This window comes from Pituophis catenifer, unplaced genomic scaffold (assembly GCF_029215685.1).
Source record: "Pituophis catenifer annectens isolate HBS135680 unplaced genomic scaffold, rPitCat1.0.hap2 SCAF_3, whole genome shotgun sequence".
NCBI lineage: Eukaryota > Metazoa > Chordata > Lepidosauria > Squamata > Colubridae > Pituophis > Pituophis catenifer.
The window spans coordinates 102,511,174-102,526,373 of NW_027256883.1; positions in this window are offsets into that span (position 1 = coordinate 102,511,174).

Consider the following 15,200-nt stretch of genomic DNA (forward strand, 5'->3'; position numbering starts at 1 on the left):
GCTGATGACACCCAGCTGTACATCTCCATCCCAGGCCACCCCAACGATGCCCTTGAAGTGATGTCCCAGTGCCTGGAGGCTGTGCGGGTCTGGATGGGGAGGAACAGGCTCAAGCTCAACCCTTCCAAGACTGAGTGGCTGTGGCTCCCGGCATCCCGATATAGTCAGTTGACTCCATCACTGACTATTGGGGGCGAGTCATTGGCCCCCACAGAGAGGGCTCGCAAACTGGGAGTCCTCCTGGATATGCAGCTGTCCTTGGAGGAACATCTGATGGCTGTTACCAGGGGGACCTTTTGTCAGGTTCGCCTGACTCGCCAGTTGCGGCTCTTTCTTGATCGGGATTCCCTGTGCACAGTCACTCACGCCCTCGTCACCTCTCGCCTTGACTACTGCAACGCTCTCTACATGGGGCTCCCCTTGAGGAGCATCCGGAGGCTCCAGCTGGTCCAGAACGCAGCAGCGCGGGTAGTGACGGGAGCAGCATGGCGCTCCCATGTAACACCGCTCCTGCGCAAGCTGCACTGGCTCCCGGTGGTCTTCCGGGTGCGCTTCAAGGTGTTGGTTATCACCTTCAAAGCGCTCCATGGCATAGGGCCTAGCTATCTTCGAGACCGCCTGCTGCTACCGACGACCTCCCATCGACCCGTGTGCTCCCACAGAGAGGGCCTCCTCAGGGTGCCATCAGCCAGACAGTGTAGGCTGGTGACCCCCAGGGGGAGGGCCTTCTCTGTGGGGGCACCTACCCTCTGGAATCAGCTCCCCCCAGAGATAAGGAGAATCCAGGACCTCAATGCCTTCCGTCGTGCCCTTAAAACCCATTTTTTCAAGCAAGCCGGGCTGGCTTAAGATGAAATTTTTAACTGTTTTTAAATGTTTTAAACATTTTAATTGGTAATGAGTTTTAATTGGGCCAAATTTATATATCTTTTAATTGTTTTTTTAATATTTGTCCTGCATGTTTTTTAATTTTGGCTGTACATCGCCCTGAGTCCTCAGGGAGAAGGGCGGTATAGAAATTCAATAATAAATAAATAAATGAGGCTCTTTTTAGCAACATGGGTATTGGTCTGATGTAACCCTGCCAGGTTACATCATAACAGAAGCTAGATCACTGGTAGAAGCAAATGGCAAAGGCAATTCCAATTCTTAATAAAGTAATTTTTACAGAAGCAAAACAGCAAGTCAAACTAATTCTACTGACTCTGCTATTATGTCCCGCTAATTCTACCTATTCTATTATTATTATGTCCCTTCATTCCTTCCTTTTCTTTTAGAACAGGATGCGTCCTGTCAGTGGTAGATTAGGGGAGTATATGTAATGGGGATGGTGTTGAGGACCTGTTGTGGTCCGTCAGCGACCTGTGCTGGAACTCACAGACAATGAGGAGGCTAGAGAAGATGTGGTGCCAGAGGCAGGGATTCACCCAGGGCCTTCAGAACCTCCAGAAGCTCCTTTAAGTGAAGAGGATGAAGAGGAGGAGCCTCTTCTCGATGCACGGGCGCGCAGAGCTGCCAAAAGGTAGGAGTGGCTCCTCAGGAGGAGATCTCCTCGAGAGTAAGGCTTGGGGCTAATTGGCCACTCCCTTAGCCTATTTAAGGAGGAACGCAAGTTGTAGGGAACAACTTTAGTTCATTCTCTTTTGCGTCTGGATTCTCTGCAAAATTGCTTCTGGGCTTTCTGCCAACCTTAGTAAGATTGTGATTACTTTATCTTTGGTTTCTTGTAGGCTGTTAAGAAGTTTATTAACAGCCTTTGTTTGGAAAAGACTGAGTTATTTTAGTAAATTTAAGTTTTGTATAGACTGTGTGTGCTGTGTTCTTTGGGGTCCGTAGCTGGGGCAGAACAGGACCATGATATTTGCTGGTTTATCAGGAGGGGTAGCAGACACAGAGGAAGCTATAACTATCATCCCAGTGAAGGTTGATTTAACTATGTGCTGGATTAAAGGGATGAAACGGGAGGAGGAGGAGACCTCCAAAGGTTAACAATACTAGAAATCCAATCCTTTTCCAATCAGAGAAGAGACTGCCAAAGCAGATGAAGTCAACTATTCCAGTGAAAGGTTGTGTGGGATGTTACCTTCCCCACTTTGGCAGTTATCTCTGCTAAAGTTTGTCCTTTATCATCTATTTGCAAACAACAATTTATGATATTAAATTTTTCACACACACCTCTTTCTTTTGCTAACAAATAGTGTTTTAAACTGAGTAGGCTGTTTAGGTATTAAATTAAAAGCAATAGCAGTTTTATCATTTACTATTGGAAGCATTGCCTGTAACCTTATAATTCTATTCAGTATATAAATGGGAGTTCTATAACCATACATTCCATCTTCTGCCCAGGTGGCTTGTCCGTATACCTGAATTATTCTGTCATACAGGTACAGGTACACCTAGTCTGCCACCTTGTTGTATGGGCAGTAGAAAAAAAAGAAAAAAATAGGTTTCACAGTTCCTAATACACATGTTCCACTATCATCTAGGCAATTGCACATAGACAAACTTTCCACATATCCAATAAAAACCATATACTGTAAGCCATCTGGAGCATGCCAGTTAAGAATTTCAGTAGCCACATCCATCCATAACCCACTCAGTCTAGTTATATTTTCAAATGGGTTACTAGATTGTGTCAGGTTAATTCCAGACTGAAAGTTTACATTAAGCAAAGAAAACATCCTTGATTGTAATATATGATTTTTTACACTTATCATTGCCTTATATTTTCTTCCTATTATTCCTACCCATAAGTAAATTAGTCCCAAATATTGAACCATTGCATCAAATCAATCCATTCTACATCTTCAGGGATTATGATATCACTAACTCCTAGGACTACTTGTTCATGTCAGGTTGATCTGATTCAATGCCCCAATATATAGAGTTTATATGGGGAGCAATTCTTTGCACATTTCCGCAATCAAAGTGTCCCCACTATTCCCCACAGGCATGTATCAGTTCACAATCACAACAATAATTCACAACATTCAGTGATACAGAACCAACACAATCTGTAGAGTGCGAAGTTGCACAGCTGCTTTTGGAATCTTCAGATCGAATAAGAGAGGCCACCACTCAGGCCGGAAAGACCAAAAAGTTGCTACTTCTGCAACAAGAAAAATCACAAACAAAACCCATTCATACCACAATGACCACATCAGTTTTGGGGAATGTTTCTTCTCAGCGGGTCTTCTCCAGTGGGTCTTCTCCACTTTCCACTCCTTAAGTTCTTCCACTGGTCCTTTTACACGTGTCTAGTGGTCCATCCTTTGTCTTTAATTTGGACTGCTGTTTCAGTGGTCAGCAGGACTTGGTAGGACCTGTCCCAGGCTTGGGTAAGTTTTTCCTCATGTCAGGTTTTATCAGGACCCAATCACCAGGCTGGAATTTATGAACAGCAAAATTGAGAGGCAGGGATCCAGCTAGTAGTCCTTTGTTTCTGAGGCAAGATAAAGAAGAGGAGAGGCCAAGTATACAGTTCTTTACAGACATATATTTAGTTTCATATTGTGGAATTTCCCCCATTCTGTCCAAATGTGGAAATCCAAACATCATTTCATAAGGCAAGGCCAAGGGTAAAGATTTGGCTCACGGCATAGACAATTTTGCATTCCATGGAACATGACATTCCCACTGAATTCCCACTGCCTCCATGATTGATTGAAGCACTTTTGCAGTAAAATGAGGCCCTTGGTTGTTGTCTATAGCTTCTACTACTCCATATCTAGGTATAATCTATTCCAATATAATGTTGGTGACTATTGCTGCAGTGGCTCTCATGGCTGGATAAGTGGGTCAAGTGACCCACTATAATATTTAAGTCTCCCCACTTAAGGTAGTTTAATAAAATCAATTTGAATGCATTGAAATGGTCTCACGCTAAAGTTGACCTCTCTTTTCTTTATGTGCAGAATTTGTTTACTAACTCTTTTACATAGTAGTCACATCATACCTTAGTCCCCAATGATTACCCTGATGTAGTACTTCCAAAATCAACATTTGCGGAGGCGTTGCCAGCATCGCGGCAATACGATGGGCTCTTTGAGGTCTCTCAGGGACTCATCGATATCTCCACTGTCTGGTGGTCCCCAGTGACCTAAGTCATCCTGTAGGGATGACAAACAAGATGAGCATGGACTGGTCAGTACAGGGAGATCACAAACTCCCTGGCTGGACCGGAAGAAGCTCCTCAAACCGGGCAGTGCAGAAAGCGACCATAGAAGTCGCTAGGAAGCTGGGGCAGCCGCAACAGAAGAGGAAGTAAAGAGACAACGTGTGACATTGAAGTGAGAGTGATTTGACTATTTTTCTTTCTTTCTTTCTTTTTGAGAGTTTCCCTTTAAACACACCTGAAAGATCAATAGGGTAGAAAAAAACTTGCTGAGAGTGAGGAGTGAGAGCAGGTGTGTATTCGCTCTCACATGTCTACCTGTCATACTTGTCTACCCTACAGGATCGCCGCAAATGGAAGACCAAAGAGCCTAGCCTCAAGGAAGGAGATTTTGTCTTGTTAAAAGACAAGGACGCGCATCGGAACTCATGGCCAATGGGACTTGTGCACCAAGTCTTACCCAGCTCTGATGGACTAGTTCGCCAAGTCAAAGTTCAGATCATGAAGCCACAAGAGTCAGGCCACGACCCACTGACTTCCACCAAGAAGCTCTACACGAGGCCAATCACTGACTTGGTACTGCTGCAAAGGAAAGCCAAACTTAAGAACTTACAGATTGAACCTCAGACTTTGCATGCTTTGTGTCTACCTCATTGTTTGCATTGTTTGATGGTATACCTTTGTTTACTCAATTAGATAGTTAAGTTTGTATTGTTTGATGCTATACCTTTGTTTACTTTAGTCAATTAGATAGTTAAGTTCAGGGGTGAAATCTAAAATTTGTTACTACCGGTTCTGTGGGCATGGCTTGGTGGTGGTGGGGTAATGTGACTGGGTGGGTGTGGCCAACTTTTTTTTTTTTAAAGCATTTTTTCTACAACCTTAAGAGGTTGCAGAAAAAAATGCTTTTAGAAGCCTCTGATGATCAGGCAACTCAGTTGGGATTGTCAGAGGCTTTTAAAGGCATTTTTTTTTCTACAACCCCCTTGGCCGAAGAGGTTGCAGAAAAAAAATGCTTTTAGAAAGCTCTGACGATCAGGCAACTCAGTTGGGATCGTCAGAGGCTTTTAAAGGCATTTTTTTTTCTACAACCCCCTTGGCCGAAGAGGTTGCAGAAAAAAATGCTTTTAGAAACCTCTGACCGGAGTCAAAACAATATCAGGTATATTCTATAAGTTGGACATAGTGACAATTGTGTTTGATTTATAGTATTATTATTGATTGTTGAGTTATTGATTGGTTGTCTCTGTTAAATAATAATAATTATCTAAAATATTTGAGTATTTTATACTATCAAAATTACAAGTAATATAAATTCAAGTAAAACAGGGAGGTAAAAACCATCATCTGTGCCATCATCAGGTGTATCATCCACAGCATCGAGCCCGGCAACTCAGTGCTCTATAGACACCATATTGCAGAATGAAAAATTTAACACTTTTCAGTTAGAGATAAAAAATGTGATTCAATCATTACAAGAATCACTACAAGGAGCCATGGCTAAGAATCATGAGGATATGGCAGATAGGAATTGAAAAGATGGAACAAAAAATGCAAGATAAAATAGACAATATCCAGCAAATAATTACTAAAAATGAACAATTGATCCAGAAAGTGGAAGAAAAGGCAAACAGATAAGAATGTAGAAGAGATGGAGAATAAACTATCTAAGGTAGATAATGACCTTGAACGAACCATAATCATGTCGGAAATGGATAAGGCAGAATATTTTCTAAGATTCCAGAATGTTGAGGAGGAAAAAGGGGAAAACCTTGCCAAGAAAATGGCAGAATTATTGGCAGAGGCGATGGAAATAGACAAACAGGAAGCTCGCTATGGAATGGAAGAAGTATTCAGAGTATATACAAGTTATGTGAGAAGAAACAAGCTTCCCAGAGAGGTACACGTGAAATTTTCAAAGAAGGCAACAAGAACGGAAATACTCCAAAGAGCAAGAGATGCACCATTGAAATACAAAGGAAGAGAAATAGTAGTCTTGAAGCAGACACCCAGAAGAGTAAGAGACACAAGAAGACAGTACCAATTTCTGACAAGACAATTGATTAAATATGAGGTAAACTTTAGATGACTAATACCTGAGGGAATATTGGTGATGTTGTGGCCTGCCTGCGGCCAGCAGAGCTGGCAAAAGATTTGGACAGTGAGGTGGTTGGGGAGGAACGTGGGCCAGTCCTGGACTCTGGGGAAGGCTCGGACGATGGCTCTGAGTTGGAGGCAGAGAGGGGCCAAGGCCATCTGGTAATTCTTTGATGTCTCCGGAATCTCCGGAGTCTGGCATCAGCGAGGCAGAAGAATAGCATGAGCCTGTTCCTAGTGTGCGCATGTGCAGAGCTGCCAGGAGACAGGAACAATTAAGGAAACAGAGTCCACTTGGGAGTAAGGTTTGGAGATGATTGGCCCCTCTCATAAGATATAAAAGAGAAGCAAACGGGACATGAGTTTTTGCAGGAAGCAATTAGTTCATCTGACCGATCCAAGATTTGAAAATTCTGTTTGTGACTCTGTGCCAAGTTTGGCCTTGCACTGCATCTGGAAATTAGCTCTTTGGCAGCATTCCATGTGAGATACATGGTTGTTGATAACCTTCCTCTGAAAGACTGTTTATCAAGCCTTGTGAACTGTAAATGAAAGTAATTTACAGCCGTATGAATTAAAGAGGTTTGCTGGGACTAAGTTTGTGCATAATCTAGGGAAGCCTAGGACAGAACAGGTGATTTGGAGGGAAAAAAGACACAGACTCGACCTGGTGGAGAGTGCACAACAATTATATGATCAGTATTTCACAGCACATGAAGTAGAAAAGGGAGCAAGCAAAGATGTTGGAGGTGACAGCAGAAGGAAACATACAACAAGAAGAAACCAAAACAGAGGAAAAAGATAGAAGAGAAAGAAAAGGAACAAGACAGAAAGAACAGAGAGAAATAAGATCAACTAGAAAAACAAAACCTATCTATATTAAACAATAGAAGAAGAAACAAAACTACTATCAATTAATATAAATGGACTAAATTCACCAATAAAAAGAAAAAGAATTTTCAATAAATTAGAGAAATTAAAATTAAATTTAATCTGCCTTCAAGAAGTCCACATTAAAAACAAGATAGTAAGCTATTAGAGTACCCCAAAATTGGGAAACTATACTTTTCATTAGCGCAGCAAATGAAAAGGGGGGGTGGCTCTGTACATTAAAGAAAAATAAAGGTGAGACAAATCTTTGAAGATGAAGAAAGGAGAATATTTATAGTGGAGGAACAATAAATCAAAAACAAATACTGTTGATAGGGATATATGCACCTAATAATAAGCAAGTTGAGTTTTATGGAAAACTACACAAGAAAATTATAGAACTGGAATATGAAAATATTTGTGTAGTAGGAGATTTTAATGCAATTGTAGATGTAGAATTTGACTATATGAGCAGCAAAATAAGTAAAAAAGCCAGGAAAACACTTTCAAAAACCTTTTTTTTAAATGATGGAAGAAATAGGAATGCAAGATGCATGGAGAGAGACCCATCCTAAGAAAAATCAATATACGTTCCATTCAAGTAGGTATAAATCTTGATCCAGAATAGATATGGTATGGATGACATACCATGCACATACTCTTGCATGTGTGCAAGAGATAGAAATAGAACCTAATGTTTGGGCAGATCATAATCCGATGAAAGTTGTATGGAAAGGACAAACAAGAAAATGGAGATGGACGTTAAGTCAAGCAATACTGTAAGAAAAAGAATTTATACAAAAGATGGAAAAAGAATTGGGGGTTTTTGTTCAAAGAGAAAAAGAAGGAAGAGACCTTCCTACAAATTGTATGGGATACTGTTAAACCAAGGAGGAGAAACTGGTATTCCATTTTATGAAATGATGTTTGGGTTACCATACTTGGGCAGAGTGGGGGAGATTTCACAATATGAAACAAATATGATAGGTTTGTAAAGAACTGTATACTGGGGCTGTCTTTGTCTTACCTCAGGAACAAAGGACTTTTGGCTCAAACCCCAACTTTGGATTTTGCAGTGCATTCTTATAGAGCTGGAGATCGGGTTCTAATCAAAACTTGGAAAGAGGAAAAGTTACAAACTGGGAGGGACCATTCCAAGTGCTGTTAACCACTGAAACCACTGTGAAAACCCGAGAAAAGGGGTGGGGATGGGAAATGATGAAAAGAATAAATAATTACACCAATATTATGGATGGGATAATAAATATAACTCAAAGTGACATAATAGTAGTGAAGAGGTACCTGATTATTCTGAACTAATTGAAAAACATCATGAACAAATAAATAAATTACAAGAAAAGACTAGGGCCATAGGGAGGGATGGTTGGAATCCCTTAAAAGGACTCAGTGATTGGATCCCTAACTTGGCCGGATGGGTAAAACAATTAGTGATGTTGGGAATTTTAATATTGGTCATTGGAATGATTATGTGTTGTTGTGTACAGCATGGACAAATAATGATAACTTCTTGTAAAGACTGTACGGTTAGATGGAAAATGAAAAATGAAAGTGAAGAGGTTCAAAATATTTTGCAACAATTTGAGAAAAATGTATGTAAAAATCAATATTGATTGTAAAATGAAAGTGGAAGGATTGTGGGAAACGGAGCATATTGTTTTTACAGAATTGTAAGAAGACATGCTGGCCTGTGAAGAAAATACATTGTATATGTTTCTAATCTCATGAGCTCAGTTGAAGCTTGAGAATTGTATGTAGGAAGGTCTCTGCTATGCTAAAAACCGGCCTTAACCAGAATTTACTGATATAATAGTTACTCTACAGACAACCCCTAGGAACTAGAACCATAAAAGATAATTTGTAAATAAGAGCAGAGGGCAATAGAATTAGAGTAATGGGTGATGTAATCGGGGCGGAGATAATGTATTCTCTTTTGATACTTTGGATAGGTTGTAATGGCATGAGTACTAAACCAATGAGGAAAAGGTGGGAGGTAAATTTGTAACGGTACTAGAGAATATAAGGCAAATGTATTAAATTTTTTTTACCATTTATTTTTGTTTTTATTATATAAAATACAAAAAAAGAAAAGAAATAGGAAATTATTTTTTTTAAAAAAAATTTTTATTGAATGTAAATATTAAAAAAGACAAACATAACATATACACAACAAACATTTATACAACATATACACAAAAAGATTATAATTTCTTCTTAAGCATTTTCCAAAGTGACATTCTACAATTCTACTTATAATATATTCCTTCACCTCTCCTTAATCTAATAACATTTTTTTAATATATTTATATATTTAAATCGGTAATATTTCCCCCTATATTTTTTTGTATATTTCTTATTTTTAACCAATTATATTTATTTATTTAACCAATTTTGTAATAATCTGATTTATTCTATTACAGAAGTAATAGAAAAATTTTTAGAATGCGCTGAAATGGATAGGTTAACCAAAGAATTACAAGAAAGAGAAGAATCAGATTAAGAAATAGGAAATTAAGGAAGGGAAAGGGAAAGGGGGTGTGAAAAAGAAGGGGGAAGAGAAAAAGAAAGAAAAGGGGGCATTGACTTCCAACTCTTCCTAGCACAGTACAAGATAAACACATTCCAGCCTCAACTTTTTGCTTTTACACATTAATATATAACTAGCCATTTCTATAACACCAAATCTTTCTAATCAACAAAACCAAGATCAAAGTTTCATTTTTTTCTTCACAAGCACAAATTCCAGAAGTGATATCCAAATAAGAACATATTTTCCTCTTTAAATAAAGCAATCAATTTAACCATTCCTGCTTTATCTTCCTTGCTATGGAAATAATGTGTATTTCAATTTGCACCTAGTAACCTTTGTGAACTGTCACCATTTTTATTTACAAAATTTATTGTATTATTTCAAATTCTTTGACCTTACTTAAAAAAGGGGGGGGCTTTTTTTCACCCTTTTTTCCTTCAAAGTATTAAACTTTTTAAAAAAACAACACTTTTTTAAAAATCAAAAGTTTCTAATATATCTTTTTCTTTGACTTCTTAACATACACGTTTTAAACTTCAGTATTGTGTTTAGATCCTTCCTTCCAAATTACTCTTTTTTTTTAAATTTTAAAAATTATTTTTTTTTCTTTTGTAAACAAGGTAAATGTATCGATGATTTAGGGTCTGTCCACTGTACCTGAGTGTGTGTGGTCCACCCTCTTTGCAAAGTGAGAATAAAATTACCATTGTTTTCCCTTGGAAGTTTTGGCTGGTAATTGTTTATTTCCAAACTAGATAATGTATCATGATTTGGTACTTAAATTCCAAACTATTGGACAGATTATTTCCACAATTATAATGTTCTTCTTGCAGGCGTGCATACTCTTGCAGCAATTTCTTGCTTTCTAATTTTATTAAATACAAAAGCCATGGTATTTTCTTCCTTGACGAATGGTACTTAACTCAAGGAAGAGAACATACTTCTTTCAAATGTGACAGCAGCAACCAAGTGTTACTGCAATGGCATGCAGAGAATGTGTGCCTCTTCTCAGACTCTTATCCATTTGAAGTGTTGATTGCAAAGCATTTGTCTGTACTGTTTTGGAATGATTATTTTCTCTTCTACTCCAAATGCCTTTTAGCTTTTGATAAGAGGGCAATAGCCCTGAGAAGGGAATAAGTTCTTTTTTACTACTTAGGAGTATTGCTTATAAAGTGGAGTTGAGTAGGTCCCATCTAACCACAAGAAGGGGTATTTTTTCTAAGGATGTGATCAAACTTGCATTTGGGTTGCAGCAATATTTTTATTGTCTCTACTGTTCTTTCCTGAATATATATTTCTCGTGTACAATAATTTTCCTTTTAATTATTGCTTAACTAATGTGATAATGTTTGCCAAAATTCAGTGGGGATTATCCACAATATTACAGTGGAAATATGAAATACAGTAGCATGATTACATGAAGTATTCATTCCTGTTGCTGCTAAAATATGCTATAATTCAAGGTGCTGTTTGTCACTTTCAAAGCCCTACATAGTTTGGTACCAGATTATTTAAAGGATTGTCTTTTTCCAGCCACATCTACCCAACCTATAAAAGCAAGAAGACAGGGAATGTTACGTGTCCCCTCTCCTAAGGAGGTCCATCTAGCAGGACCAAGAAGAGCCTTCGCTGTGGTGGCTCCCTCCCTATGGAACATCATTCACATCTTTTGCAAAGCCATGAAGACATAGTTTTGCCAACAGGCCTGGGGACCCCAAAGTAGGATGGAGCCTGTCAAATGGTTCATGTGATTGTTGTCACTGGAGGGGGGGGGTGTAAATATTGCTTTCTTATTGTTTTTGTATTGGGTTTTTATCATTGCAAGCAGCCCAGAGTCATGAAAGTCAGTTGAGCGGTCATATAAATTTTCACAAATAAATAATAGAGTGTTTTAATTTAATATCATTAATAAATAAGTCAAATAAACTGTATGCAATAGAGTTCAGAAGTAGATTTCTGGATAAAATTATTATACACATTGTTTTTGTATGGACCAAATTTATAGTTGAATTGACTCTGTTTTTTGCTTGGTTAGATTCTGAAACAAATCTATTCATTGTCATAAAAACAAGAATTACTTACTCCTGAATTTAGAATTGGTATAAATTACCTTCTGAACCAATGTGACATTTATTCTGCCAAATAAATCAAATTTTGTTTGCTCATTGCTTTACTGAGGAAAATAACCTAAATTCCCAACCCTTTGGGCCAATCCCTCACTCTAGAGCTTTCATTGCTTTCCTATCTAGTCTCACAGTTACTACTGTTGAGCCAGATGCCATCTATCTGATACCTGTGCATTTGGTTTTTCTTGCCTAACTGCAGGACCTTTCTTTTGTCACCACTGAACTGCATCTTGTTGGATAGAGTCCAAACAGATCAGAAGACACTGGCTGTGAATGTAAGATGTAGCATTCTGTATGTCCATAATGTGCTAAAACAACTGCCTTCCATCTATAAACAGTGCCATGTGTAAGGTTGGCTTCAGACACTTCTAATTGGGGTCTACAGAGCACAGAAACAGGGAGCAGTAAGTAGTCCAAAACAACAAAAAGGAGCAACCCAAGTATGTGAGGATGGAAAAGAAAAAAAAATAATATTGGTGGCCATAATCCACTGGTGAAATCCAGTTGTTTTTTACTACCGGTTCTGTGGGCATGGCTTGGTGGGCATGGAAGGGGAAGGATACTGCACAATCCCCATTCCCACCCCACTCTGGGGCCAGCCAGAGGTGGTATTTGCCAGTTCTCCGAACTACTCAAAATTTCCGCTACCGATTCTCCAGAACCTGTCAGAACCTGCTGGATTTCACACCTGTCATTGCCATTCCTCCAGTATCTACAACCAGTGCTTGACCAACCCCACCATTGCACATATTACACACCACCAAATTATACCTCTGGCTTTCTTGCTATGGGGAGGAGAGGAAAGCAGGCTAGAAAGTTAAACTATGATGTGTCAACATGCTGTGGTCAGCCTAAGCCCATCCCTAGCTCAACCCAAAGTCTGGTCAAGGACAAGTGCACAGGATATCCTAGAAGTACATGGATAACATTATACTGTGTTAGAGCAGGGATCCCCAACCCTCTACAGCCTGCAGCACAGTAGTGGCTGCGGCCTGTTTGCAACCGGGCCATGCAAGCTATGGGCAAAGCATGCGCCTGCTTGCATGAAGCTCCACTTGTGCAAGCAGTGGGCCCTTGCACACATACAAAGCTCCACTCACACAAGCGGAGGGCGCTCAAACATAAAGCTCCATTCACAAGAATGGAGCTTCGGGTGCAAGCACAAGTGCCCTTTGGTCACATGAGTGGAGCTTCGGGCAACTGCAAGGGCCCACCACTTGCAGTGGAAGTGGAGCTTTGCAAGCAAGCACAAATGGCCTCCACTCAAGTACCCTCCACTTACATTCCTTCCAACCCCCCCCTTCACCCCTTCCACCATCCTGTCAAAACCTATCCTTCCATCCCCCCACTATCCAGGTAAAGCTTCTTGGATGAGAAGTAAACTGTCTTCTTCCTCCTCCTCAAGGAAAAAAACAGTCGAGTTGCCTTTTTGAAAAAGCACCTTTGAGACTACTATGACCTGAATGACAGAGAATCTCCATAGACATCCTGTAAAGGCTCTGCAGTGGATAAAAGATAACTCCCACTGGTATTTCTGCCATGACTTTGGCCTACAGATGGGAAAAGATGATGGTTCTACCATGGCAGAATGGCATCTATAAGCATGTATGTTAATTCATGTTAATAATCTTTCTTCCATACTTTGTAGAGTGGTGCGTAGCACACATTTCTCTTGGTTGCCACCATATTGGCTGCTTACATCATTGTTGTGCAGCTATGCAGAAACTAAGGCACACATGAGGGGAGGTGAACCCCACTCCCCACTCCACATTACCAGAACGACCAGATTTCCACTCACAAAATTACAGTTGACTGAATGCAAACTGTGGGGAAGACGAATGCCAACCATCTGTGTGCAGCTGTGTAAGCTGAGATCTGTGGAATAATTTATACATTCATTTGGCTGTCAATCTCAAATTCATGCCTCTGGAAGCTAATAACAATTAAAAATTATGCAAAAACATTGAACAATTTAAGCATGCAATCAACAGCTGAGGTAAAAAAAACACCAGCAAATTAACAGAAACATATGGGCTCGGACACAATATTAGGTCTGCAGTGTGGACTTCTCTTTAAGGGTAGCAGGCACCCAAAACACAGCAGGAAAGCTATGAACAACATGGCTAAACCTCTGTGGATGGGATTCCATTCTCCTGTATGAGGTTGGTCATGACAAAGTGAGAAAGGGCAAAGTGAGCAACTATGTGTGCAATAAGAATACTGAATACTAAGTGCTGGAATTTATGGAGCTCTGTTGAGCACCCAGTATACTAGTTCACCCCATCTACATGAGTAGCAAGTGACTCAGTGACACCAACCATACAGACAAAATAAACAAAACACAAATCACGTTCAAAAACATTTTGTAGAAGTCTATCAGTGATCTATTGTCTTTGTTTTTTAATTTTTATTGAAAATTATTAAAAATTAAAGGAAAAAATATAGCAATATGGATAGAATTGCAGAGTTATATAATCCATATAGAGTTTTAAAGCATCAATTTTTGCCTAGAAGTAGTACAAACCTCCATTAAACCAAATCATCAAAAAAAGATTATCCAGAAGAAAGAATTCTCAGCTGCCATGCAATATTCCTATAAATATTTACCCACAGTCACACTAAGATTATTATTTTATATTCTTCTTAAGATTTCTTTTTTGCAGCCAAGCATACCAGCGGTCCCAACTCATATATAGCCCCGATTCTTGTCTATCTCGCAAAAGTTCGGTAAGCTTGTCTGCCTCTGCACAGTCTATGATCTTTGCAGTTAACATAGCCTCCAATGGGATATTTTTGGATTTCCATTCTTGCGCAAACGAGATCCTGGCTGCAATGATGATGTGGAGAGTGAGATACCAATTAGATTTGTTTAAATTCTCTGGTTTCATGCCTAGTAAAAACGTTTCTGGGTTCAATTTTTTTTTTCATTTTTAAAAATACAATACTTTACATATATACATACAAGGTTATTGCAACTAACAATTTTATCCTACATCCTATGATTTCTAAAATCCATTTTTGAATTCTGATCCAATATTCTCTTACTCGGGGACAGGTCCACCAGATATGAAAATAAGTTCCATAGCGGTGTTACATTTCCAACAAACCGGGGAGGTTCCCGGGAACATCTTCGATAATTTAACCGGAGGGAGGTGCCATCTATACAGCATTTTATATGTATTTTCCTTATAGGAAACCGACATTGTTAGTTTTAGGGTTTTCCCCCAAATTTCTTCCCATTTTTCAAGCTCTATCGAATATCCCAAATTTCTCCCCCAGGCAATCATTGAGTCCTTGATAACCTCCTCTCCGATCCAATCCATTAAGAGGAATTGATACAGTTTGGATAATACCTTCTCATCCTTTCCCAACAAGATCTTATCAAGTTCTTGTAGGGAATTATAGATTCCTCCCTTGTTTTTGTCCTGAGCTGTCCTGGATT